At 46.6% G+C, this 27,976-nt stretch overlaps 1 protein-coding gene and 1 non-coding gene across 5 annotated transcripts in view; both read left to right on the top strand.

Moving 5' to 3' along the window:
• Window positions 1-27,976, top strand: part of LOC143964080 (A disintegrin and metalloproteinase with thrombospondin motifs 2-like) — a 1,751,863-nt gene that overhangs the window by 1,399,423 nt on the left and 324,464 nt on the right. The gene's annotated exons all lie outside the window — the stretch shown is intronic.
• On the top strand, window positions 27,689-27,770 carry TRNAS-GGA (transfer RNA serine (anticodon GGA)). Its single transcript has one exon. It is a non-coding gene; the product is annotated as a tRNA-Ser (tRNA).

The following is a 27,976-nucleotide window of genomic DNA, read 5'->3' as shown; positions in this document are numbered from 1 at the left end:
GGAGGCCCTAGTGGCTGCCTTTTCTCATGGTCTCTCGGATTCCATCAAGGATGAGATAGCAGCCCATGATATAACCACTGAGCTGGAGAAGTTGATCGCGTTGCCACCCTCATTGACTCCATACTCAGAGAACAACTCTGAGTAAGGAGTGTTGCCTCCGAGTTGTGCGGTCCCACCCGTGCCTCCCTCACCTCCCATGCCTCCTGGTACTGAGTCATTCAGTGAAGATGAAGAAATGCATTTGGGCTTCACGTATCTCTCTGCGGATGAAAGAGCCTTCAGGGGGAGGGAGAGATTGTGCCTTTATTGTGGCCAGGCAGGCCACTTTTTGATGTCTTGTCCTACCCATCCAGAGAACGCCCGAACCTTGAGATCCTGTCACAGACGGACCTTAGGTGGTGTTTCGTCCCCAGTTATCCAGGAGGATAAGCCCCTGGTTTTGGTCACCATTTCTTGGGCTGAGTTGTCCATCAAGATATAGGCTCTAATGAACTCATTGATGTTGCCATTGTATCGTAGCACTCGATTCCATTGCAGCTGCATGACACTCCACTTGCCATTGAGGCTCTTGACAGGAGACCTCTACAGCCTGCCCATGTGACTCATGTTCCGTTATCCATGGCTGTAGGGGCTCTTCACCATGAGATAATCCAATTCTATTGGTTATCCTTGGTTAGAGAGACACAACCCCTCTTTTGATTGGCTCTGTGCTGAGGTTCTCTCCTGGTCACCACAATACAGTGAGACATGCTTCCAGAAGGTAGCCAAGGTCCTATGCACCTCTTAACTCTCCTCCCTGCCGGAGGAATACCGTGATTTTAGTGGTATCTTTGACAAAGGTCAAGCTGGTAGTTTGCCTCCACACTGGCCTTATGATTGCGCAATTGACCTTCAGCCTGGTGCCATACCCCCTTGTGGCCGGGTTTACCCTTTGTCAGTCTTAGAGGATAAGGCCATGGAGGAGTATGTTGCAGATGCACTTTCTCGAGGTTTCATCCGCAAATCCTCGTCTCCTGCCGGTGCTGGTTTCTTCTTTGTGAAGAAGAGCGGTGAGCTGAGACCTTGTATTGATTATAGGGGGTCTCAATCGTTTCACGATTAAGAATGCCTACCCAATTCCATTGATTACAGAGTTATTTGACCACCTCAAGGGAGCAACAGTTTTCACAAAGCTTGATTTGAGAGGGGCATACAATCTTGTGCGTATTAAGGAGGGAGACGAGTGGAAATACCAGAACAGGCTATTATGAGTACCTCGTAATGCCTTTTGGCCTTTGTAACGCCCAGGCAGTTTTCCAGGAATTTATTAACGATGTTCTCCGAGATTTGTTGCAGTTATGTGTGGTGGTTTATCTCAATGATATCCTCATATTTTCCAAATTCCTGGAGAGCCACCACACAGATGTCTGTCATGTGCTTCAGAAACTAATAGAAAACAATCTCTATTGTAAACTGCAGAAGTGCGAGTTCCATCACGAACAGGTTAAATTCCTGGGCTATGTCATTTTCACTGCTAGTATTTTTATGGACCCAGAGAAACTTTCGGCGGTCTTACAGTGGCCCCTACCCATGGGTTTACATCCTCTGCAGCGTTTTCTGAGCTTTGTCAACTATTATCGAAAGTTTATTCGTAAGTTCTCAACTCTGGTCAAGCCTCTGACTGATATGACCAGAAAGGACAGTAACCCACATGGTTGGTCTCTGGAGTCCATTAAGGCCTTTGAGACTCTCAAGGCTGCCTTTGTTTCTGCTCCTGTGTTGGCACATCCTGATCCTACGTTGCCTTTTATTCTAGAAGTTGATGCTTCTGAGACTGGAGTTGGCTCCCTTCTGTCTCAACATCCTAATCCTCAGAGAACTATCCATCCATGTGGCTACTTTTCCAAGAAATTGTCACCTGCTGAGTGCAATTACGAGATTGGTGACAGAGAGCTGTTGGCGATCATTTTAGCCCTGAAAGAATGGAGACATCTTCTTGAAGTTACCACTGTGCCGGTTCTCATTCTTAATAATCATAAGACTCTTACATTCTTGTCTGAGGCCCAGAAGGGCGCAATGGGCTCTTTTCTTGTCAAGTTTTAATTACATTGTCTCATTCTTACCCGGTACTAAGAATGTAAGGGCTGACGCCTTGTCACGACAATTTTCCTCCACTTCCAAGTTGGAGTCCATTCTGGTCCTTGTAATTCCTCCTGACCGTATTCTGGCTACGGTTCGCACCAGTCTTACTTCTCCTTTGGGTGTCAAAATTCTTGCTGCTCAGGTCCATGCTCCTCCTGAGAAACCTTGTGACTGCTGCTTTGTCCCAGAGAGTCTCTGTAGAGTTTGCTCACAACAGTGCCTTGAATTCTGCTTCCAGATTGTCCCTGTGTATGGGGAATTATGGTTTCCAACCTTCCACGTTGCCTGACTCGTTAGTTCCACAGAGAGTTCATGCATTAGAAGAGCATCTCCGTGGTCTTCGTTCCACTTGGGCACAAGTTCAGGAGGCTTTGCAACATGCTATCTATAGGTACAGACTCCATGCTGACCACAGACGCCTGTCTGCACCGTCCTACCAGGTTGGGGACAGAGTCTGGCTGTCATCTCGCAATCTCCGACTTTGTGTTCCTTCTTTGAAGTTCGCACCTCGGTTTATTGGGCCTTTCTGTATCCTTTGCAGGATTAACCCAGTGGCTTCTTCTTCCTCGTATGCGCATCTCAAATGTGTTTCATGTCTCCTTATTGAAACCTTTGGTCTGCAACCGCTTTACCACCTCGGTGCCACGTGCTCACACTATACAGGTTGGTTCTCATGAGGAGTATGAAGTACAATCCATTGTTGACTACCGTAGGTTCCGTGGGTGCATACAGTGCCTGGTGCATTGTAAGCGGTACGGTCCAGAGGAACGCTCTTGGGTCTCATCCTTGAATGTACATGCCCCTGCCCTCCTCTATGATTCCCATAGATGTTTTGGCCTCAAGTCCAGTGGTCCTCTGAGGGGGAGGGGTCATGGAGGAGGGGGTACTGTCAGGGCTAGGCTTCTCTGAGCTGGCCACTCAGCTGTCGGATAATTTCCAGCTCCCATCTCTCTCCACAGTTATCCAGCTGTTGTTGATTTGTCAGTCCTGCCTAATTAAAGCTGTCCAGCTCACTTGATCTCTGCCTTGGCCTTTGCCAACATCACAAGAGACTTTCTCCTGCATCCTTGTTTGAAGACTTGCTTGGCTGACGTTCCTTCTGGCTCTTGATCCTGCTTGCTGTACTTCTACCTTTTTTATTAAACAAGTTTGATTTAACTATATTTCTGTCTCAGTCTGATTCATGGTTCCTGATAATTACCCACAAAATGACCCAATTTTGGAAAGCTAACACCCCAATGTATATTCTATGAGGTATTATGAGTCTTTGGAACATTCCTTTTGTTTCCACAAGTTTTTGTAAAATGTGGAAAGAAAATTAAAACGTATTTGTTTTTATACAAAGATGTCAATTTATAAGCTATTTTTAACACATAGCATGTACATATCAATAATTACACCCCAAAATACATTCTATACTTCTCCTGAGTATGGCAATACCACATGTGTGAGACTTTTACACAGTCTGTCCAAATACAGAGACCTAACATCCAAGTAGCACCTTCAGGCGTTCTAGGAGCATAAATTGCACTTCTAATTTCCTGATTACCTATCACTTTTTTGATACTGATGACCTGCACGGAAGGTACTAATGGGCTGCACGACAAGTACTAATGGGCTGTTCAACAGGCACTGATTGGCTGCACGACAGGTACTAATGGACTGCATGATAGGTACTGAGGGCTGCACAGCAGGTACGACTGTGCTGCATGACAGGTACTGATGGGCTACATGACAGGTACTCTGATGGGCTGCATGACAGGTACTCTGATGGGCTGCACGACAGGTACTCTGATGGGCTGCACGACAGGTACTCTGATGCTCTGATGGGCTGCAGACAGGTACTCTGGGCTGCAGACAGGTACTCTGATGCTCTGATGGGCTACAGGCTGGTACTCTTTATTACTGGGGCAATCAGGGAACAGTACTGAAAAGGGTTAACTGTTAACTCACTGTTCCCGCAATCTCCTCCTCACACTAGATCAGTGTGTGAGAAGGAGAACTCGGTGATAGCCAGTTACCGTGGTTTGGTAACATTTGGGATCGGCTGTGATTGGACTAAGCTGGTTATGTGGTAAAGAGCCAATTTCATTGGCTCTTAACCCTGGTCTGGGATGAGCTATGTCGCCTGATCCCCATGCTGCGCACCCCTGGGGATGTGCATGAGTACGTGACCGGCAGGAAGTCATATGACGTCTACCTAGGATGAAAGGTTCCCGCCAGCATCATCTTGCCATAGGCCAGGTAGGAACCGGTTAAGAAAATGCTATGACATTTCCACTTTAAGAGATAGTAGAAGGAGGAGGACAATTTTATGGGTCAGATGGTAGACACACCAACTAGAAATAAAGTTGGAAGCTAATATTACTTTAATACTTAAAGAGAGAAAGGACCAACAGGAAGTATCCTCGTATCGCCCAATTTCTTTGCTATGTTCTGATGTTAAAATATTGGCCAAAGTCTTGGTGACCCGTTTAAATAAATGTATACACAAGTTAATACAGCCTGACCAGCCACGTTTTATTTCCAACAGATCAATTAGCATCAGCATTAGAAGAGTCTTTCTAAACATGCAAATTCCAACTGACAATGTAAGCTCCAAGGCCATTTTGGGACTATCTATGGTTGGTGCTGGAGCGAATTGGTTTTGGTCCCTTTTTTATTAAATGGGTAAAATTGCTCTATAATGAACCTAGAGCAAAAATTAGGATTGGCAGTAAATATTCTGAGACATTCCAGTTGGAGAGAGGGACGAGACAGGGATGTCCCCTGTCTCCCCTCTTGTTTGTTCTGGCAATGGAACCCCTGGCGATCATGACAAGTTCATGTGCGGATATCCAGGGATTCCGGCGCCAGTTAACTACTTAACAACCGGCCCATAGCCCAATGACGGCTACAGGGCAGTTGTTTAACTCCGTGATGTCACTTGAATTCCGCTCTCACGCGCCCCCTGTGGCGCGCACTTGCGAGCATCCGTGACCGCCACAGGTCTGCGCATCACGGATCATGGTAAACGGCCACTCATCGTGGCCGTTTACCACGTGATCGCTCCGTCAAATGACGGAGTGATCACTTGTAAACAAACCGGCGTCATGTTATGACGCTGGTTCCTCCCTCCCCTCTCTGTACCGATCGGTACAGCGGAGGGGGAAGAGATCGGTGTCAGCAGCGCTGTGGGCTGCATCTGCAGTGCCCACATCGCTGCTCACCGAAATGTAACCCCTCAATTCCCTCCCATTACTCTGCAATACCCTGCAACACTCTGCAATACCCTGCAACACTCTGCAATACCGTGCAACACTCTGCACACTCTGCAATACCCTGCAACACACTGCAATACCCTGCAACACTCTGCAATATGCTGCAACACTCTGCAATGCTCTGCAACACCTGCCAATACCCTGCAACACTCTGCAATGCTCTGCAACACCCGCCAATACCCTGCAACACTCTGCAACACTCTGCAATGCTCTGCAACACCCGCCAATACCCTGCAATGCTCTGCAACGCAATACTCTGCAACGCTATACTCTGAGATACCCAGCCATACTCGGAGATACCCAGCCATAGACATCCTGCTTCTACCAAATCGCCAATACGATCAAAGCCAGAATCTTTTTTTTTTTTTTTTCAGGCTTCCCAGCTTAGAGGTGAGATGCGGGGTCTTATTGACCCCATATCTCACTGTAAAGAGGACCTGTCATGCCATATTCCTATTACAAGGGATGTCTACATTCCTTGTAATAGGAATAAAAGTGATCAAAAAAATTATTTTTGGGGAAAAAAATGTCAAACTAAAATAAATAAAGTAAAATGAACAATAATTTTTTAATTTTTTTTAAAGCGCCCCTGTCCCCATGTGCTCGCATGCAGAAGCAAACACATACGTAAGTCCCACCCACATATGAAAATGGTGTTCAAACCACACATGTGAGGTATCGCTGCAAACGTTAGAGCGAGAGCAATAATTCTAGCCCTAGACAGTAAAAAAAAAATCGTCGCCTTTGGGGATTTTTAAGTAGCGACGTTTGGCGCCATTCCACGAGCGTGTGCAATTTTGAAGAGTGACATGTTAGGTATCTATTTACTCAGCGTAACTTCATCTTTCACTTTATGCAAAAATTGGGCTAACTTTACTGTGTTTTTTTTTTTTTTAAGCACAAAACTGTTTTTTTCCAAAAAAAAGCATTCGAAAAATTGCTGCGCAAATACCGTGCGAGATAAAAAGTTGCAACGAGCACCATTGAATTCTCCAGGGTGTTTACTAAAAAAACATATATCATGTTTTGGGATTCTATGTAATTTTCTAGCAAATAAATGATGATTTTTACATGTAGGAGAGAAATGTCAGTATTGTCCTGGGTGCTCCAGAACGCCTGATGGCGCTCTCTGCATGTTAGGCCTCTGTATGTAGCCACACTGTATAAAAGTCCCACACATGTGGTATCGCCGTACTCGGGAGTAATAGCAGAATGTGTTTTGGGGTGTAATTTGTGGTATGCATATGCTGTGTGTGAGAAATGAGAAATAAGAAATGAGAAATAACTGATAATATGACAATTTTGTGAAAAAAAAAAAAGTTAAAAAATCTTGATTTTGCAAAGAATTGTGGGAAAAAATGACAACTTCAAAAAACTCATCATGTCTCTTACTAAATACCTTGGAATGTCTTCTTTCCAAAAAGGGGTCATTTGGGGGGTATTTGTACTTTTCTGGCATGTTAGGGTCCCCATAATTGAAATAGGCCATCAGTACTTCAGGTGTGATCAATTTTCAGATATTGGCACCATAGCTTGTGGACTCTATAACTTTCACAAAGACCAAATAATATCCACCAATTTGTACTTATTTTTACCAAAGATATGTAGTAGTATAAATTTTGGCCAAAATTTATGAAGAAAAAATTACTAATCTGCTAAATTTTATAACAGAAATGAAGAAAAATTCATTTTTTTACAGAATTTTCTGTATTTTTTCTTTTATAGCACAAAAAATAAAAAAACGAGCGGTGATTAAATACCACCAAAAGAAAGCTCTATTTGTGTGAAAAAAGGACAAAAATTTCATATAGGTCCAGTGTTGCATGACTGAGTAATTGTCATTCAAAATGTGAGAGCTGAAAATTGGTCTGGTTATTAAGGGTGTTTAAGTGCCCAGTGGTTAAAAGAGGGTAAAATTGCCTCGTTTGCTGACAAAGTCCTGTTCTTTATTGGCGATGTTAATTCCTCACTTAATACTGTGATACGTATGGTGGGCGAGTTTGGTCAACACTCTGGCCTGGTTATTAACCACTTAATAACCGGCCCATAGCCGAATGATGGCTACAGGGCGGTTTGTTAACTCTGGGAGGGCCTACAGTGACGTCCTCCCAGAATTCCGCTCTCGGCGCATCACGGATCACGCTGATTGTGGCCGTTTACCACGTGATCGCTCCATCATTACATGTAACATGTAAACAAATCGGAGTGATTTCCGGTTCCTCCCTCCCCTCTCCGCCCAGTGTGAGCGAAGAGGGGTGAGATCAGTGGCAGCAGCGCTGTGGGCTGCTTGTGTAGTGCCCACAGCTCTGCTTAGTGAGAGATCCATCGATCCATCCATCCATGCTCACCCAGCCATACTCTGCATACCCAGCCATAGTCTGCATACCCAGCAAAACCCAGCCATACTCTGCATACCCAGCCATACTCTGCATACCCATCTATACTCTGCATACCCATCCATACTCTGCATACCCATCCATCCATCCTCAGCAATACTCATCCATCCATCCATGCTCAGCCACCCCATCCACCCCAATCCATAATTAGCCATACCCATGCATACCCAGCCGTACTCAGCCATACCCAGCCATATCTAGCGGTACTCAGCCATATCCAGCCATACTCAGCCATATCCAGCCGTACTCAGCCATATCCAGCCGTACTTAGCCATACCCAGCCGTACTCAGCTATACTCAGCCATACCCAGCCATAGGGATGGGCGAACTTCCGACGGGACGTTTCGCGAACGCGGACCGCGAACGCGGCCGATAGTTCGCAAAACGGAAAGTTTGCGGCGGGCCCCATTGACTTCAATGGGAGGTGAACTTCGCAAACCTTTAGGTCAAATTTGCAGCCACAAAATAATTATTAGCTGGGCAAACATAGTCCCACCACATGGCCAATGACATAATACATGTATGAGGTGAATTTGGGATCAATAACTACAAGCATTCTTTTTTTATATGGGAAATTGTTCTGACAATTCAGGACTGTGGAGCGCATGAAGGCAATGGAGGAGACGGAAGGTCAGGGACCAGAGTAGGCAAAGAAGAGGGTGCAGGAGATGATCACCAGCAGCGTGACATACAGCAATGACACCTGCACCGTGATAGAGTCATCTGACAGCAGCACCGTGATACAGAGCACTGACATCAGCAGCGTGACATACAGCAATGACACCTGCACCGTGATAGAGTCATCTGACAACAGCACCGTGATAGAGAGCACTGACATCAGCAGCGTGACATAAAGCACTGACATCAGCACCGTGATATACAGCACTGACAGTAGCACCGGGATAGAGAGCACTGACATCAGAAGCGTGACATTAAGCACTGACATCAGCACCGTGATATACAGCACTGACAGCAGCAGCGTGATAGAGAGCACTGACATCAGAAGCGTGACATTAAGCACTGACATCAGCACCGTGATATACAGCACTGACAGCAGCAGCGTGACATTAAGCACTCACACCAGCACAGTGATATACAGCACTGACAGCAGCACCGTAAGCAGCCCCAGGAGGAAGTCAGCACAGCACAGGGATGGTGTGATCCCCTCATAATAAGCAGGCCCAGGAGAAAATCAGCACAGCACAGGGATGGTGTGATCCCCTCATAATAAGAACCCCCAGGAGGAAGTCAGCACAGCACAGGGATGGTGTGATCCCCTCATAATAAGAACCCCCAGGAGGAAGTCAGCACAGCACAGGGATGGTGTGATCCCCTCATAATAAGAACCCCCAGGAGTAAGTCAGCACAGGACAGGGATGGTGTGATCCCCTCATAATAAGCAGGCCCAGGAGTAAATCAGCACAGGACAGGGATGGTGTGATCCCCTCATAATAAGAACCCCCAGGAGTAAGTCAGCACAGCACAGGGATGGTGTGATCCCCTCATAATAAGAACCCCCAGGAGAAACTCAGCACAGCACAGGGATGGTGTGAGCCCCTCATAATAAGAACCCCCAGGAGTAAGTCAGCACAGCACAGGGATGGTGTGATCCCCTCATAATAAGCAGGCCCAGGAGAAATTCAGCACAGCACAGGGATGGTGTGATCCCCTCATAATAAGAACCCCCAGGAGTAAGTCAACACAGCACAGGGATGGTGTGATCCCCTCATAATAAGCAGGCCCAGGAGAAACTCAGCACAGCACAGGGATGGTGTGATCCCCTCATAATAAGAACCCCCAGGAGTAAATCAGCACAGGACAGGGATGGTGTGATCCCCTCATAATAAGAACCCCCAGGAGTAAGTCAGCACAGCACAGGGATGGTGTGATCCCCTCATAATAAGCAGGCCCAGGAGAAACTCAGCACAGCACAGGGATGGTGTGATCCCCTCATAATAAGAACCCCCAGGAGTAAGTCAGCACAGCACAGGGATGGTGTGATCCCCTCATAATAAGAACCCCCAGGAGGAAGTCAGCACAGCACAGGGATGGTGTGATCCCCTCATAAGCAGCCCCAGTAGAAATATGACACCGCTCAACCTCTTCAAATAGGAGGGTAGGGGCATATAGTACGGTGTGCTTTTTTGGGACAAGGAAGTGAGCCAAATGAAGAAAGAAGGTCTGTGTGCTTGATTAAAAAAATTGTTTATAGACATATACATGGTCTACTGGTCACATGTGTTGAATTCCTCCGAGATCCATGCCTCATTCATTTTTAGAAATGTGAGGTAGTTAACACTGTCGTGAGCTAGGCGAGTACGCTTATCGGTCACGATCCCCCCTGCTGCGCTGAACGTCCTTTCGGACAGGACACTGGATGAGGGGCAAGCCAACAGTTTGATTGCAAATTGGGCAAGCTCTGGCCAGAGGTCAAGCCTGCCCACCCAGTAGTCCAGGGGTTCATCACTCCTCAGAGCGTTCACATCGGCCGTTAACCCAATGTAGTCGGACACCTGATGGTCTAGGCGTTCCCTGATGCTGGATCCGGATGACACCTGTCGATGGGTCAGCTGAAAGAATGACCTCATATCCGAAGTCACCAACACATCTTCAAACCGGCCTCTTCTTGCAGGCGCTGTTGGATTGGTACCCGCAAATCCTTCTCTGGGAGTGGGAATTGCTCCTCTGCCAGCGCACGCAAAAGCAGAATGCAGCATTTCTCGAAGCAAGGCCTGGAAGTGCTGCATTCTGACAGCCCTCTGCGACGGCGGTAACATTTCCGCCATTTTGTGTTTGTACCGGGGGTCTAAGTACGTTGCCAGCCAGTACTGGTCCTTGACCCTTATGCTTTTTAGACGGGGGTCCCTATTAAAACACTGGAGCATGAAGGCCCCCATTTGCACTAAAGTGGAAGCGGTGTGGTGGCCTCGCTCCTGCTCATCATCCAGGATAATGTCGTCCTCTTCATTCTCCTCTCCCCATCCACGCACAACAGGGATCCCAGAAAGGTTTAAAGCATGCTCTTCTTGCTCCTCCTCATCCGCCCCGGCACCATCCTCCTCTGACTCCTCTTCAGACTCCTGTTGTTGACTTGTCTCAGATAGAGTAGCTCCCCCTGGGAATTCATCCAGCATTGCGACTTCCTCATCTTCCCGCTCCTGCTCCTCCACAGCCTGATCAATGACACAACGCAATGCACGCTCCATAAAGAAGGCATAAGGTACCATGTCACTGATGGCGCCATGGCTTCGACTGACCAGTTTGGTGATCTCCTCAAATGGCCGCAAAAGTCTGCATGCGTCGCGCATGAGCAGCCACTGACGCGGTGAAAAAAAAACCAGCTCCCCAGAACCGTTTCTGCCGCAGAGTTCATACAGGTAGACGTTAACTGCACGTTTCTGCTGGAGCAGCCTATCAAGCATATAGAAGGTTGAGTTCCATTGCGTCGGGCAATCGCAAATAAGACGTCTGACCGGCAGATTGTGTCGCCGCTGAATGTCAGCAAGGCGAGCCATGGCCGTGTAAGATCTTCTGAAATGGGCCGAGATTTTCCTTGCCTGCCGCAAGATGTCCTGGACCCCAGGGTATTTGACAAGGAATCGCTGCACGACCAAGTTTAAGACGTGTGCCATGCATGGCACGTGCGTGATTTTGCCCTTTTTCAATGCGCTAAGCAGATTGGCACTGTTGTCACACACCACTTTACCAACTGTCAAATTGAGCGGTGTTAGCCACTGATCTGCCTGTGAACGCAAAGCTGAAAGGAGTGCCGGGCCAGTGTGGCTCTTGGCTTCCAGGCACAACAGACGCAGCACGGCATGGCAACGTCTCACCTGGAATGTGGAAGAGGTTCTGGGGAGCTTGGGCGGTACAGCGGAAGAGACGCTAGCAGCAGAAAAGGAGGAGGCAGCTGAGGAGGAGAGAGAGGAGGATGGAGTAGGAGGAGGAGGAGAAGAAGAGTCAGGCCTGCATGCAATCCGTGGCGGTAAAACCAAATCTACACGGGTGCCACGGGTTACATGCTTGACGGCCGTCAGAAGGTTCACCCAGTGGGCAGTAAAAGTGATATACCTTCCCTGCCCGTGTTTGCTAGACCACGTGTCTGTGGTCAGATGTATCTTGGCACCGACACTGTGTGCCAGAGATACATTCACTTGCCGCTGAACATGGCCATATAGCTCTGGGATGCCCTTCTGTGAGAAATACTTCCTTCCTGGGACCTTCCATTGTGGTGTTCCAATGGCCACAAATTTGCGAAAGGCCTCCGAGTCCACCAGTTTATATGGCAGTAGTTGGCGGGCTATGAGTTCTGACAAGCCAGCCGTCAATCGTTGGGCAAGAGGGTTATCCGGCGTCATCATTTTTTTACGCTCGAACATTAGGCCCACGGAAGCCTGCCTTTTTGCAGAAAAATGTGAGCTTGGCGTGATGGAAGGTGGAGTGGAGGACAATTGTGAGGAGAGAGGAGAAGGAGAAGTAGAAGACGAGGCTGGACGGTGAGAGCCTGCAGTGTGGCTTTGTGTGTTCCGTTGCTCCCACTCGGCTTGGTGATGGCTGCCCATGTGCCTTCTTAAGGCGGTCGTCCCTAGGTGAGTGTTGGGCTTACCGCGACTAATGCGTTGACTGCAAAGATTGCAGATGGCAACGCTATTGTCAGCAGCGGACACATTAAAAAAAGCCCACACTGCGGAGCCATGTGCCGTTGTCCTGGGAGCGCCAGATGTGACCGTACATGGTCGATGACTCGCTCCTGATACATTTGCAGTCTGCTTTGTCCCTCCTGTGCAATGTAAGTTATTCCTGCTTCTCCTCCCTATCTGCTGGTCCATATCTCCCTCTAAACTCCCCTCCTCTTCCTCTCTTGTGGGCACCCACGTGACATCACTAGACACGTCATCATCAACGTTACCTTCCCCACCGCTATAAGTAGAGATCTCGGAGTAGGCAGCAACACCGGGGACCAACCTCCTCCTTGGGCTGATCTGGGTACTGTCGTCAGACTGCTGAGTGGCGGTTGTTGCTACCTCCTCTTCCTGATCCAATACCAAGAGTGGCTGCGCATCAGAAATGTCCTCTTGATATGGATCGGAAAATAATTCCTGTGACTCAAGCGGAAGGTATGTGGTGGTGGTGGTGGTGGTGGTGGTGTTGTTGGTGGTAGTGTCTTTGGGGGTGCACATAGCAGAGAGTGAAGAAGAGGGTGCAGATCGAGAGGATGAGGAGGGTGCAGAAGAGTAAGGCTGAGTGAGCCACTCAACCAAGTCTGGTGCGTCCTTTAAAGTAATTGAACGCACCTTCTGCAACTTCCCACTTTGGCTCAAGGCTGGTGCTCCTGCCCTACCCCTACCACCCCTGCGGAAGGGCCTGCCTCTTCCTCTGCCTGTCATTTTTTAAATCACCCTGTGACAAAACTCTTAGTCCCTATACCGATGAAGGACTGCTGCAGTATAGGGCAGCGGTCAGCAGTGGTGCACCTCAACCCTATCTATTGTGGACCGATAGCGGTCCTGACAGAACAGCAGACTGTACCGCACTCAACCCTATGTACTGTAGCACCCTTCACCAAGTTACCAGTCCTTATAAGGACCTTTGTGGACCAAGTAGGTTGTGTGTGACTGATTAGCAGACTGTACGTCAGTCCCTATACTGCTGAAGGACTGCTGCAGTATAGGGCAGCGGTCAGCAGTGGTGCACCTCAACCCTATGTATTGTGGACCGATACCAGTCCTTACAGAACAGCAGACTGTACCTCACTCAACCCTATGTACTGTAGCACCCTTCACCAAGTTACCAGTCCTTATAAGGACCTTTGTGGACCAAGTAGGTTGTGTGTGACTGATTAGCAGACTGTACGTCGGTCCCTATACTGCTGAAGGACTGCTGCAGTATAGGGCAGCGGTCAGCAGTGGTGCACCTCAACCCTATCTATTGTGGACCGATAGCGGTCCTTACAGAACAGCAGACTGTACCGCACTCAACCCTATGTACTGTAGCACCCTTCACCAAGTTACCAGTCCTTATAAGGACCTTTGTGGACCAAGTAGGTTGTGTGTGACTGATTAGCAGACTGTATGTCAGTCCCTATACTGCTGAAGGACTGCTGCAGTATAGGGCAGCGGTCAGCAGTGGTGCACCTCAACCCTATGTATTGTGGACCGATACCGGTCCTTACAGAACAGCAGACTGTACCTCACTCAACCCTATGTACTGTAGCACCCTTCACCAAGTTACCAGTCCTTATAAGGACCTTTTTGGACCAAGTAGGTTGTGTGTGACTGATTAGCAGACTGTACGTCAGTCCCTATACTGCTGAAGGACTGCTGCAGTATAGGGCAGCGGTCAGCAGTGGTGCACCTCAACCCTATGTATTGTGGACCGATACCGGTCCTTACAGAACAGCAGACTGTACCTCACTCAACCCTATGTACTGTAGCACCCTTCACCAAGTTACCAGTCCTTATAAGGACCTTTGTGGACCAAGTAGGTTGTGTGTGACTGATTAGCAGACTGTACGTCAGTCCCTATACTGCTGAAGAACTGCTGCAGTATAGGGCAGCGGTCAGCAGTGGTGCACCTCAACCCTATCTATTGTGGACCGATAGCGGTCCTTACAGAACAGCAGACTGTACCGCACTCAACCCTATGTACTGTAGCACCCTTCACCAAGTTACCAGTCCTTATAAGGACCTTTGTGGACCAAGTAGGTTGTGTGTGACTGATTAGCAGACTGTACTTCAGTCCCTATACTGCTGAAGGACTGCTGCAGTATAGGGCAGCGGTCAGCAGTGGTGCACCTCAACCCTATCTATTGTGGACCGATAGCGGTCCTTACAGAACAGCAGACTGTACCGCACTCAACCCTATGTACTGTAGCACCCTTCACCAAGTTACCAGTCCTTATAAGGACCTTTGTGGACCAAGTAGGTTGTTTGTGACTGATTAGCAGACTGTACGTCAGTCCCTATACTGCTGAAGGACTGCTGCAGTATAGGGCAGCGGTCAGCAGTGGTGCACCTCAACCCTATCTATTGTGGACCGATATCGGTCCTTACAGAACAGCAGACTGTACCGCACTCAACCCTATGTACTGTAGCACCCTACACAGACCAAGTTACCAGTCCTGATAAAGAGCTTTGTGGAACAAGTGAGTTGTGAATGATTAGCAGACTGCAGCAGAAGGGCAGCAGTCAAGTATAATATTCTTTCTATATTTGGAAGAAAGAATATTATACGTGTACAAGCCTATTACCATACCACTGATACCAGTCCTGAAAAGAACCTTTGTGGAACTAATAGTAACAGCAACTGTTTAAACTGACCCTCACTGCCTGACACACTGCTTCCTTCCTGTCCCTATACAAACTGGCAAAAAAGAGGAGACTGGAACAATTACTGGTTACTCGAATAGCTTTTTTGTGGACCTGATAGTAACAGCTAATGATGATGATGATGATGACTAATCTGGCTGTCCCTAAAATAGCAGCAGACACAGCGCTCTGTCCCTTTCTCTAAACTGACAAAAGACACTCAGGCTGCTGCAACAATCAGTAGCACAGCAAACCTATATACACCTAACACCTATACCAGTCCTGAAAATAACTTTTGTGTACCAAATAGCTAGCGTTTTATCTGTCCCTGCTCCAAACAGCAACCTTTCCCTATAGTGACAGAAGAAAGAATGTAAAATGGCCGCCGGATCGGGTGTATTTATAAGTTAGGGGGAATGTCCAAGTGTCCATGTGCTGTCATGTCTCAATTGGCTGTCCTGTACCCCATGATGGATGTGTCATAAGGTCAAAGTTCCTTTACACAGTAAAAACACGGAAGTCCGCCGGGCGAACGACGCCAATAGTCCGCCGAACTGGCGGACCGCGAACAGCCGAAATTCGCCGCGAAACGACCGCCGGGCGAACTGTTCGGCCATCACTACCCAGCCATACTCAGCCATACCCAGCCATCCCATCTATACCCATCCATACTCATTCATGCTCATCCATCCCCATTAATGCTCCTCTATCCCCACTCATGCTCATCCATGCCACATCCATGCCACTACAGTGCCTCACAAAAGTGTAATAGATAGTTAAATTAGATTTGAAACTTATGTCCATAGAACAACTGACGGTGCTCCCTGCATGTTGGTCCTCTGTATGTGACCACGCTGTGGAAAAGTCTCACACATGTGGTATCGCCGTACTCAGGAGGAGTAGGAGAATCTATTTTGGGGTGTAATTTGTGCCATGTACATGTTATGTGTAAAAATAAAATGTGTTTTCATTTTCTTTACACATTTTCCAAAAACTTGTAGAAAAAAATGACACGTTCAAAAGACTCAATATGCCTCATAGATTATACATTGGGTTGTTTTCTTTCCAAAATGGGGTAATATTTGGGGCGTTTCCATTGTCCTGGTACTCCAGGGCCTTCAAAAGTGTAATGCCGCGTAAACACGATCGGACTATCTGTGAGACCAGAGTCCGCCGGACAATCCGCCTGTTTGTGGGCTCCGGCGGACTTTTTCTTTCCAAATGTCCGGCAGACTTAGAAGTTTTTACTTAAAATTGTCTGGTGGACAATCCACCTGTCTGTGTGCTAGTCCGCCGGACTTTTGAAATGAATGGACTTGCCCACACACGGAGTAAAGTCCGTTCATTTTGAACGCTACTCCAGGTAGACGGGACTAGCGCAGGAAGTCAATGTCACTGCCTCCATCGGCGAAATTGATACCTCTCGAGCACTGTCACCTGGTATGGACTTAAAGGGGAAGCCCTATGCCATACCAGGCCACGTGCCCTCAACATGGGGTGCTTTGGGGAAGGGGGCCCTGCGGCCCCCCACCCCAAAGAGCCGCAGAGCCCCCTTCCCCAAAGCACCCCCCATGTTGAGGGCATGCGGCCTGGTACGGCGCTGGGGTGGGCACTCGCTCGTCCCCACAACTTTTCCTGAACGGCCAGGGTATGTGCTCGGATAAGGGTCTGATATGGACTTTGGGGGTGACCCCCACACAGTTTTTTTGGCGTAGGGCTTCCCCCTTAAATCCATACCAGGTGACGGGGCTCGTGAGGTGTCAATCTCGCCGATGGAGGCGGCGACATTGAATTCCTTAGCTAGTTCGGTCTACCTGGAGCCGTGTTCAAAATTAACAGACTTTTCTCCATGTGTGGGCAAGTCCATTCATTTCAAAAGTCCGGTCATGTGTGGGCAGGTCCGCTCATTCTGAAAGTCCGGCGGACCTCCGCTGCAAAGTCCGGCGGTTTGTCCGCTGAACTAAGTCTGCCAGATAGTCCGATCGTGTGTAAGAGGTAGTCAAGAAATTATGTGTAATTTATGCTCAAAGAATGCCTGATGGCGCTCCTTGCATGTTGGGCCTCTGTATATGGCCACGCTGTGTAAAAGTCTCACATATGTGGTATCGCCATACTCAGGAGGAGTAGTAGAATGTGTTTTGGGGTCTAATTTGTACTATGCGTATGCTGTGTGTGAGAAATAACCTGCTAATATAACAATTTTGTGAACAAAAAAATAGAAAAGAAAATCTTGATTGTGCAAAGAATTGTGTGAAAAAATTACAACTTTAAAAAACTCACCATGCATCTTACTAAATACCTTGGAATGTCTAATTTCCAAAAATGGGTCATTTGGGGGCTATTTGTACTTTCCTGGCTTGTTAGGGTCTCAAGAAATGAGATAGGCCGTCAGTACTTCAGGTGTGATCAATTTTCAGAGATTGGCACCATAGCTTGTGGACTCTCTAACTTTCACAAAGACCAAATAATATACACCGATTTGTGTTATTTTTACCAAAGATATGTAGTGGTATAAATTTTGGCCAAAATGTATGAAGAAAAATTACTAATTTGTAAAATTTTATAACAGAAACATGAAGAAGAATGCATTTTTTTACAGAATTTTTTCTTTTATAGCGCAAAAAAAAAACAAAAACCCAGCAGTGATTAAATACCACCAAAAGAAAGCTCTATTTGTGTGAAAAAAAGGACAACAATTTCAAATAGGTACAGTGTTGCGTGACTGACTAATTGTCATTCAAAATGTGAGAGCACTGAAAGCTTAAAATTGGTCTGGTTATTAAGGGGGTTTAAGTGCCCAGTGATCAAGTGGTTAATTGGAACAGATCAGTTCTGCTGCCATTGGCCTCACCTGGTGATCAACCTTTGCCTAGAATCCCCTCCCTCGATATAGTAACCAAGTTAAAATACTTGGGTGTTTGGATTGCCAGTGATGTAAATCACTATATCAATGATAATCTAGTACCATTATTGTTTAAACTGAAACAAAAGGTGGATATTTGGTGTCGCCTCCCTCCCTCCGTGGCAGGGTGCTGTAAATTAATCAAGATGATATGGCTCCCGTAGATACTGTATATTCTCCATACTCTCCCATTTAGATTAGCCAGAAATGATTTAAGAAGATTGAATCCCTATTTAGAGATTTAATCTGGAAGAAGGGCCAAGCCTGGATCAGTCTGCAGACATTGCAGCTCCCTGTTAGGGAGGGAGGGATGGCAATACCACATCCGAGACTATATTTTCTGTCAGCTCAGCTCCAGCACTTGGTGGGTGGTGGAACTCTTGGGGGAGAGAGCTCCAGCAATAGAATGTTGTCAATGGGAGCCTCTCATAACTTATTGGTAGAGGTGTTGTAAGTAGACTCATTTATTTATAGGTGTCCGACGGTTGACTTAGTGAGTAAAGTGTGGCAGGCAACAAAAGTGCTAATGGGATATAATGGGTTTACTGAATATACCCCTTTATGGTATAACAAAAACCTAGCTGAAATAACAGGTATAGAGAGACCTTGAGAATGGGAAAGGCAGAGTATTAGCCGACTAATTCAGCTATATGAGGGTAACCTTATGAAGCCATTTGAAGATTTAAGACAAGAGTTTAATATCTCAAGTAAGGCGTTCTATAAATATCTACAAATTAGACATGGAATTCAAGCCCAATTTAGGTCTCTGACCATTGAATGGTTAGACTCCTATACTCCAAAAAAATAATTAAACTTGGCTCAACTAAAGGTTTAATATCCAAGCTATATGCTAATTTTGGTTATAGAATTATGAGTGGAATGGGACCTTATAACAGTAGAGTGGGGTGGGTGAGAGATATAGGGCCAATAATCTCAGAACAATGGGACAAGATTCTAGAACAAGCAAGCCTGGTTTTGATATCCCCCTCGCAAAGTGTCTCCCACTTGTTTCTTATTTATAGAGCTTATTACACCCCCCAAAAAAAATTAAATTTGGGTGGAAGCCAAACGATGAATGGGCTAGATGTAGGGCGACAGGAGATGTTATCCATATGGTATGGAAATGTCCAAAGTTATTTAGATACTGGATAGAAATAGTGGAGAGGGTAAATAGAATCTTTAAGACCATATTGAAACCTGAGGCTAAGACTTGCCTTTTAGGAAGTCTGGAGGTAAACAGAATGTCGCACCACATTAAGGTATCGGTGCTGAGATGCTTGTACCAGGCGAGGAGACTATAGCGCAGAATTGGCAGGCTAAGACTCCCCCCTCCCTGATGTCATGGACTGAGTCTATTAACTCTATGGTATAGAGTGAGAGAGCGCTGTATATTAGGCAAAACAACTTAAAGAAGTTCGCAAGCTTATGGAGTCCCTGGTTGAGATGGACTGGCCCTTGCGGAGAGATGGAAACAGAGTGGACAGAGTCTCCCCCTTGTCGTCATCCCATCCGCGAAACTTTGTGGTATAATTCCTTTCTCGCTCATGTTCTGATCTTTGTCGGGGGCTTCCTCTTTCTCTTTCTCTGCTCTTCTTTTTTTTTTTATCTTCCTTTTTTTTTACTTATTTTCTTCTGTCTCAGTTTCTTCCTTTTCCTTTTTTTTTTAGATACTTACCAAACGAATAAGTTGTAATTTGTACTACCTATTGTAGAATATTTTGATAATGTTGAACTTGAAACCCAATAAAAAGTAAAAAAGGGGAAAAAAAAAGAAATAAAGCGTCACTGGATCTACTGACTACCAACAATACAGACCTGATCACGGATGTGGAAATACGGGCCAATTTAGGGAACAGCGATCACAGGTCACTTGCCTTCCGTATAAATCGCACAAATAGGAAACACAAGGGGTATGCAAAGACACTGAATTTCAAAAGAGCCAACTTCCCTAAACTATGAACCTTACTAGAAGGCATAAATTGGGATAAAAACTTAGGAACAAAGAACGCGAAGGAGAGATGGGTTTGCTTTAAGAGCATATTAAATAAGGGCATTAGCTAATGCATCCCATTGGGTAATAAATTTAAAAGAGCGAACAAAAGTCCTGGATGGCTTAAATCCAATGTAAAAATGCATATAAAAGCAAAGGAAAAGGCTTTAAAAAAATACAAGGTTGGGGGATCATCATCAGCATTCAGACTATAAAGAATGCAACAAGAAATGTAAGGGTGCAATAAGGACAGCTAAGATAGAACATGAAAAACACATAGCAAAGGAGGGCAAAAAAAAATCCCAAGAAATTCTTTAAGTATGTAAACAGTAAAAAAGGGAGGACAGATCATATTGGCCCCATAAAGAATGAGGAAGGACATCTGGTTACAAAGGATGGGGAGATGGTGAAGGCATTGAATTTCTTCTCCTCAATCTTCACAAGGGAATTGAGGGGGCTTCAGTAACTAAAACTCCAGTGTTTATCCTCATGACACATCAGAGGAATCACCTCCATGGTTAACAGAGGACAGAATTAAAATTAGACTTGGGAAACTTAACATTAATAAATCACCAGGACCAGATGGCTTGCACCTGAGGGTACTTGGGGAACTCGGTCAAGTAATTGCCAGACCATTGTTCCTAATTTTTACTGACAGTCTACTGACTGGAATGGTACCAGCTGATTGGAAAAAAAGCCAATGTAGCACCAATATTTAAAAAGGGCCCAAAATACATCCCTGGCTTTTACAGACCAGTTAGCCTAACAGCAATAGTACGTGAACTCTTGGAGGGGATGATAAGGGACTATATACAAGATTTTAGTAATGAGAACGGTATCATTAGCAGTAATCACCATGGATTCATGAAGAATCGTTCTTGCCAAACCTATCTACTAACCTTCTATGAGGAGGTGAGTTGCCAGCTAGATAAAGGAAGGTCCGTATCTGGATTTTGCAAAAGCATTTGACACAGTTCCCCATAAACGTTTACTGTACAAAATAAGGTCCACTGGCATGGACCATAGGGTGAGTACATGGATTAAAAATTGGTTACAAGGGCGAGTTCAGAGGCATACTATACCATGAGAGCTGGTTTTTCTCCCTTTTGAGGAACTATCGCACCGGGCCTAGATCGTTTTGCTGCACGACGAACCAAACCCTGTGGCAGAGTGTGGAGGATATAGCTGGCCGGTGGAACCCTCAACAGTGCACAGTGGAGCAGAACCTACATGCTTGTAACCCCCTAGGGGGTACGTGGATCTGATGAGTGGGGACCTAAAAGGGGGAACGAGCATGGAAGTCACCAAAATATATATGATCACGAAAGTCACCTTCTTTGTTTCTCCTGAGCTGGAATTTTGCACATTGCTGGACACTTATCAGAAGAATAATTGTGGACTACCTTGATATTTCATTTAGTTCTATTTCAACATTTTTTCTGTTTCTTTTTTCTTTTTTTGCACTTTTCATGCGGATGGGAAGGTCTTATATATAACTCTTAGTATAATTTTCACTACCTATATATGGTTTATATATAATTTGCACATATATATATATTTTTCTCACGTTTCTAAAATAACGGGTTAAAAAACTCCTTTTTTTTCATATATATTTTTTGCTGATGTCTGTATAAGAATCACGTATTTGTGGGTTGATGATTTATGCACTTATTGGTTTAGCTTACACTAGCTGGCATTTGCTGTGATATGTTCACATAGGTTCTGCACTGCACTACCATTTATTTGAGAGCCATAAGGGGAATAAGTATAAGTACTAATAACATGGATAACTAATGCTGCCTTTTGGGATCTTGTACTGTGTAACATTTTTGAGGGGAATACCTTTTTTATCCTAGTGGAACTAATCACATGTATTTATAAGGTACCTTACACTACGTTCTATTTCTTCTATTTTTTATTTTTTATAACCCTTGACCTCAGGCTCTCTTTATATATATATATTTTCCCATCCACTTGTAGAGGCTATTGCATGTATGGACAGGTGTACACTATTGGTGTCACCAGCACATATATATAGACAATAGGGAAGGTGTTGCACTAATATTATAGATCTAGTCTAGGTGTGTGAAGTGGTGAGGGTCACTAATTGAAGTTTTAACAGCACAATTATAATCATTTGAGGTAGCGCCAATAGCCCATATTAACAACTTATATAAATCCTATTTAGTTTGTTCATAAACAACCTGGAGGATGGGGTAAACAGTTCAATCTCTGTATTTGCGGACCATACTAAGCTAAGCAGTGCAATAACTTCTCCACAGGATGTGTAAACCTTGCAAAATGATCTGAATAAATTAATGGGTTGGGCAACTACATGGCAAATGAGGTTCAATGTAGAAAAATGTAAAATAATGCATTTGGGTGGAAAAAATATGAATACAATCTATACACTGGGGGGGAGAAGCTCTGGGGGAATCTAGGATGGAAAAGGTCCTGGGGGTCCTAGTAAATGATAGGCTCAGTAATGGCATGCAATGCCAAGCTGCTGCTAACAAAGCAAACAGAATATTGGCATGCATTAAAAAGGGGATCAACTCCAGAGATAAAACGATAATTCTCCTGCTCTACAAGACTCTGGTCCGGCCGCACCTGGACAAAGCTGTCCAGTTCTGGGCACCAGTCCTCAGGAAGGATGTACTGGAAATGGAGCGAGTACAAAGAAGGGCGACAAAGCTAATAAAGGGTCTGGAGGATATTAGTTATGAGGAAAGCTTGCAAGCACTGAACTTGTTCTCTCTGGAGAAGAGACGCTTAAGAGGGGATATGATTTCAATATACAAATACCATACTGGTGACCCCACATATAACTTTTTCGCAAAAGGGAATTTAACAAGACTCGTGGCCACTCATTAAAAATAGAAGAAAAGAAGTTTAACCTTTAATCCACGTAGAGGGTTCTTTACTGTAAGAGCAGCAAGGATGTGGAATTCCTTTCCACAGGCGTTGGTCTCAGCGGGAGTTATTGATAGTTTCAAGAAACTATTAGATAAGCACCTGAATGATTGCAACATACAGGGATATACAATGTAATACAGACATATAATCACACACATAGGATGGTGTCTTTTTTCAACCTCACCTACTATGTAACTATGTAACTATGAATTGAAGCATAAGGTTGGCGTGATTAATTAAGATGGTGACCCAGTAAGTGTCCTTCTGCACCGCTGAGATGCAACACTGGCAACAAGGACACTTGAACTCTGTGTTCAGACCCTAGAGAAAGTTTTGAAGCATCCAAGACTGCCAGCAGTGCCCTGGTATCTCTGATATGAACAATTGTTATTGTGCTTACTAACATCTGGCCTGGATGAGGTCTCACCTAAAACACTGGCTGACACTATATACATACAGTACTGTGGAAGTGAAGAAATGCTGTAAAGTAGTAATGCTTTCAAAAATACTTATTTCCCAAGTTCGTCTTTCAGGACAGCCACCTTAGAGAGACACTGGCTCCTCCCTTCTTAGGAAACACTGCCTTCAATTTCACAATTTAAGCCTCCTCCTCTCTCCGTCCCTCAGTTATGGTGTTTCCTCCGGTGGGGAGACACCGCTAAGGAACCTTAGCTAAATCAGTTGGCGAGACTGAAGCTATCCGAGCGGAGCTCCGGCCCCACTCGGCAGTCCGATTGTCTATCGGTCTACTTTTGGCAGTCCGGTCAGCCGGGGAGCTGAATTTTCGTACTGACCGTTTTACATGTGCTCTAAACTTCGCTTGGGGTAAGCAGGAAGTTTGTGAGGTCCATCCGTTTGTTCACCCAGTCGGGTGTTACACCGGGATCGGCAGTCCGGTCGGCTGGGGAGCTGGACTTTCGTACTGACCGTCTTACACGCACTCTAAACTTCGCTTGGGGAAAGCAGGAAGTTTGGGGAGGTCCATCCTTTCGTTTCGCCCAGTGGGGCGCTGCAACAGGACGTCCTAGGTCTCCCTGTGTTTGCAGTCGGCTTGGAGCTGGAGGCCGGACCAGATGACGGGCGACGTCAGTTCTGGTGGGGGCGGACATCTTCGTTGGACCTGTGTCTTCCGGTTCCGGACGCGGTCGTGAAGGGGGACCAAGCGTTCGGCTGGTGCAGCCTCTCTTCTAAGTTGTACAGGCAGCTGTTGGAGGCACGTTCGTACCACTCTTTCTCAACAGGAGAATGTCCGAAGCAGTGGCTTCAAGTGCTCCTGGAGTTAACGGCACCAGCCACTCAAAGGTAAGGAAAACCCTGGGGAGGTGTTCCCTTACTTTATAACCAGTAGCTCCACTGGTGTTTTTCCCCCTAGGTGGTCGGGGGGAAGGGCAGTGTGTCTGGGATCCAGGTGGAGATTGATCCTAGGGGGGGGGCAATCCCGGTGGTCCTCTTAAGTAGTGCTGGTGTTTCTTTTAAAATTTTATGCTGCCCTCTCTTTTATTTCTGTGTCTCAGAAAGACTTGAGCATGTCCCCCCTTGGTTCTAGGAGGGAGTGTCCTTCATGTTAGAGCCTCTTTGGGGAATTCCTGGTTCAAGGCACTTTGTAAGGAGTGTATTGAAGGTCCGGATAGCTCAGTCGGTAGAGCATCAGACCTTTAATCTGAGGGTCCAGGGTTCAGGTCCCTGTTTTTGCGCCATTAGGGAGCAGGCAGCAGAACAGGGTGCAGATCTGGCGGCTTCTGTGAAGGTTCCAGTGGCCTCAGCTCCAGAGCACTCTTGCACCAGCGCAGCAGAGTGTTCCACCTAACCCAATGGATGTTCCTCCCGCACGATAGGGAGAATCCAGGGGGTTCCAGAGAGGAAGTTGAGGAAGAAGTTGACAGTGCCATCTCAGACTCCCAAGGGGAATCTGATGGTGAGGGCTTGGATGGGGAACCCAAAAGAACCTCACGGTATAAACTTCCCCTGGATGAAGTGGATAAGCTCTTGGGAGCTATTCATACCACTGTAGGCATACAAGAGAAAAAGAAGGCACTGTCACCCCACGATCAGATGTACTAGGGCCTAGGGGAAGCGGGTGTTCCCGGTTCATGACGTCTTGATCAATGCCATCAGGAATGGCAGGATCCCGAAAGAAAACCTTTCTTTTCTGGTGCATTAAAACAAAGGTTTCCTTGGGCGGAAGAGGAGGCTCTTGTCTGGAATAAAATCTCCCAGGTTAGATGCTGCCTTTTTTCAGATGTCCAGGCGTACTGACCTGTCCTTGGGGACATGGGGGTACTTTCAGACCCTATGGTTTGAAGGATGGATTCACTTCTGAAGGATGCCTGGGATTTATCATAAGAAAATCTTTAAGCCTGCCATAGCAGCCACAGTGGTGGCTCGTAATATGAAGTATTGGCTTATCCAGATTAATGCATGAAGCAATGACGGCAGAGGAGACTTTTCTATCCTCCTTTCCCATGCTGCTTAAGGAGTCAGCATACACTGCGGATGCTTCGGCTCAATCCATGCGAATGTATGCAAGGTCCTCGGCTCTGACCAACTCAGCCGGGAGGGCCTTAAGGCTGAAGACATGGCAGGGGGACAAGGTGTCCAAAGCAAAGCTCTGTGGAATCCTTTTTACAGGAGACCTGCTGTTTGGGCCAGGTCTTGAAGCAGTGCTAGATCGCACGGCTGATAAGAAAAAGGCCTTTCCCCTTAAGAAGAAATATGGGGAGCAGTAAAAAAGGGGCCTTCCTCCCCTAGTGGGAGATGATCACCTCCAATCAGTTTGTGTTGGGGATCATCATAAGAGGTTACCGTTTGGAGTTTTCAGAGCTCTCCTCTTTTGAGACTCCTTGTCACTGAGCTGCCAAAATGTGCCCTTCTTTCCTCTTCAGGAGTTAGAGGAACAGGAAGTGGTAATACAGGTCCCAGCAGGATAGACAGGCAGGGCTTCTATTCTCACATTTTTGTGGTTCACAAGCCTTCGGAATAGTTCAGGCTCATCCTGAACCTGAAGCGTCTGTGTGTCTTGGTCACCTACAGAAGGTTTTGGTTGGTTTTAGTCACTGGGTGAGGGCACCTCTTCCGCCAAAACTGTTTCTGGGCATCGATAGTAAGGATGCATACCTGCATATTCCCATCGCAGAGAGCCACCAGTGTTTCCTTAGGCTGGCAGTGATAACCTCTGTAGGGGTGCTACACCTTCAGTTCAAAGCACTTCCCTTTGGGCTATCCCCTTCCCCCTCGTATCCTCACCAGAGTAATGGTAGAGGTTCTGGCATTCCTGCGTCTCAGGGAAGTCTCGGTGATCGTGTATCTTGACGATCTTCTCCTGTTTGTCCCTTCTCCGGCGCAGTTGATTTGGGATCCACAGGTAACAAAAGACCCGTTTGTGAGCCTGGGTTGGCCTCTGAACCTAGAGAAACCCAACTTAAATTCCTTCCCAAGGGGTCACCTTCCTGGGGTAGGTGCTGGGCTCAACAGAACAAAAGGGTCTTCCCTCCTTGGAGAAAATCCAGAAGGTAGACAAAGCACTGTTGTTTCTCCAGGGCAACCGTCAGAACTCAGTGAGGAAGGTCAGGTTGCGCCTACTGACATCCACGCTCCCAGCAGTTCATTGGACGGGGTTACATTACCGTCCTCTGCAAACTATTCATCTTGAAGGTTTGGGACCACAGTCAGGGGTCTTGGGACTCTTTGCTTTCGGTTCCAACCCAGGTAAAGAGGTCCCCTTGGTGGGAAAGGGAGCAAGTCTGTCATAAGGCCTAGAATGGATTTTGCCAATATCCAGGGTGGTTACAACCGATACGAACGGCTCAGGTTGGGGTGCACACCTAGACTCCCGTTTGGTACAGGGTACCTGGGAGAGGAAGGAATCAAAGAGATCCTCAAATTGGAGGGAGTTGAGAGCAGTAGATCTGGTTCTCAGGACCTTTCAGAGAGTGCTCTGGGGACATCATGTAAGAGTCAGGTCAGACAATCCCTTGGCAGTGGCTTACGTCAACAAGACGGGGGCTCCTGGAGCAGATCCTTATGGGCCCTAGCAAAAGCCATCCTCAGATGGGCCGAATGTTAAATTCCTGTCCTTCCAGTGATCCGTTTGAAAGGAGAGCAAATTCAGGTATTAGATTTCCTCAGCAGGAGAACACGTGGAGAAAGCAACCAGGTTCTCAAGCAGGACGTTTTCGAAATAATCACCCAGAGGTGGGGGATTCCTTCGATAGACCTCTTTTTGCCTCAAGGGAAAACGCGAAAGAAGCCATCTCCTGTTCCATGAACAGGGGAGATGGGATGTCGGGAGCGGACGCACTAACCACAGAGTTAGGGTTTCTCTAGGTGCTATTCTTTCCCCCCTCCCGTTCTGATTCCTGCAGGGTTAAGGAAGTTTCAAGTGGAGATTACTACCTTTTTCTAATCGCACCTCATTGGCCCAGGAGGCCGTGGTTCCCCATTCTGAAGGGCCTGTCTGTGGAACCCCCCTGGGTTTTCCCGGTCTAGGAGTGTCTCCTTTCCCAGGGTCCAATCTGCTGTCCCCAGGTGGAACCTTGCAGCTTGGCTACTGAGGAGGAATTGCCGAAGGGCAAAGGGGTCTCAGATCGTTTAGTAGCCACTCTTCTGAATTGCAGGTGAATGGAAACTCAGACCATTTTCTTGAAGGTTTGGAGGCGGTTCAATAGCTGGTGCTCAGAGAACTCCTTCAATGTGCACAGCTCGGTGGCCGTTCTAGAGTTCCTGCAGTCAGGGGCAGATAGAGTTTTAGCCCCTGAAACATTGAAGAGTCAGGTATCTGCTTCAAGCGTATTTCTGGAGTAGTCGTGGCCGAGTGGTTAAGGCTATGGGCTGGAAATCCATTGGGGTCTCCCCGCGCAGGTTCAGATCCTGCCGACTACGCCAAAGGCATCTAATATCAGACCTTGGGATAGTAAGGTTCTTTAGAGCCTTAAGTAGGCAAAGACCAAGCCTTTGGTCGCTCCCTTCCCAGTCGGGATCTTTCATTCGTTTTACAGGTTCTTACAAAGGAACCTTTTTGAGCCAGTGGAATCTTGCTCGTTATGTTTGATCACTCTCAAAACTATGTTTTTTGTGGCGGTCACTAC

This window comes from Lithobates pipiens, unplaced genomic scaffold (genome assembly GCF_037356315.1).
Source record: "Lithobates pipiens isolate NorthernLeopardFrog02 unplaced genomic scaffold, aLitPip1_a1.2 Scaffold_8, whole genome shotgun sequence".
Classification (NCBI taxonomy): domain Eukaryota; kingdom Metazoa; phylum Chordata; class Amphibia; order Anura; family Ranidae; genus Lithobates; species Lithobates pipiens.
This window is presented reverse-complemented; position numbering and strand designations above follow the sequence as displayed.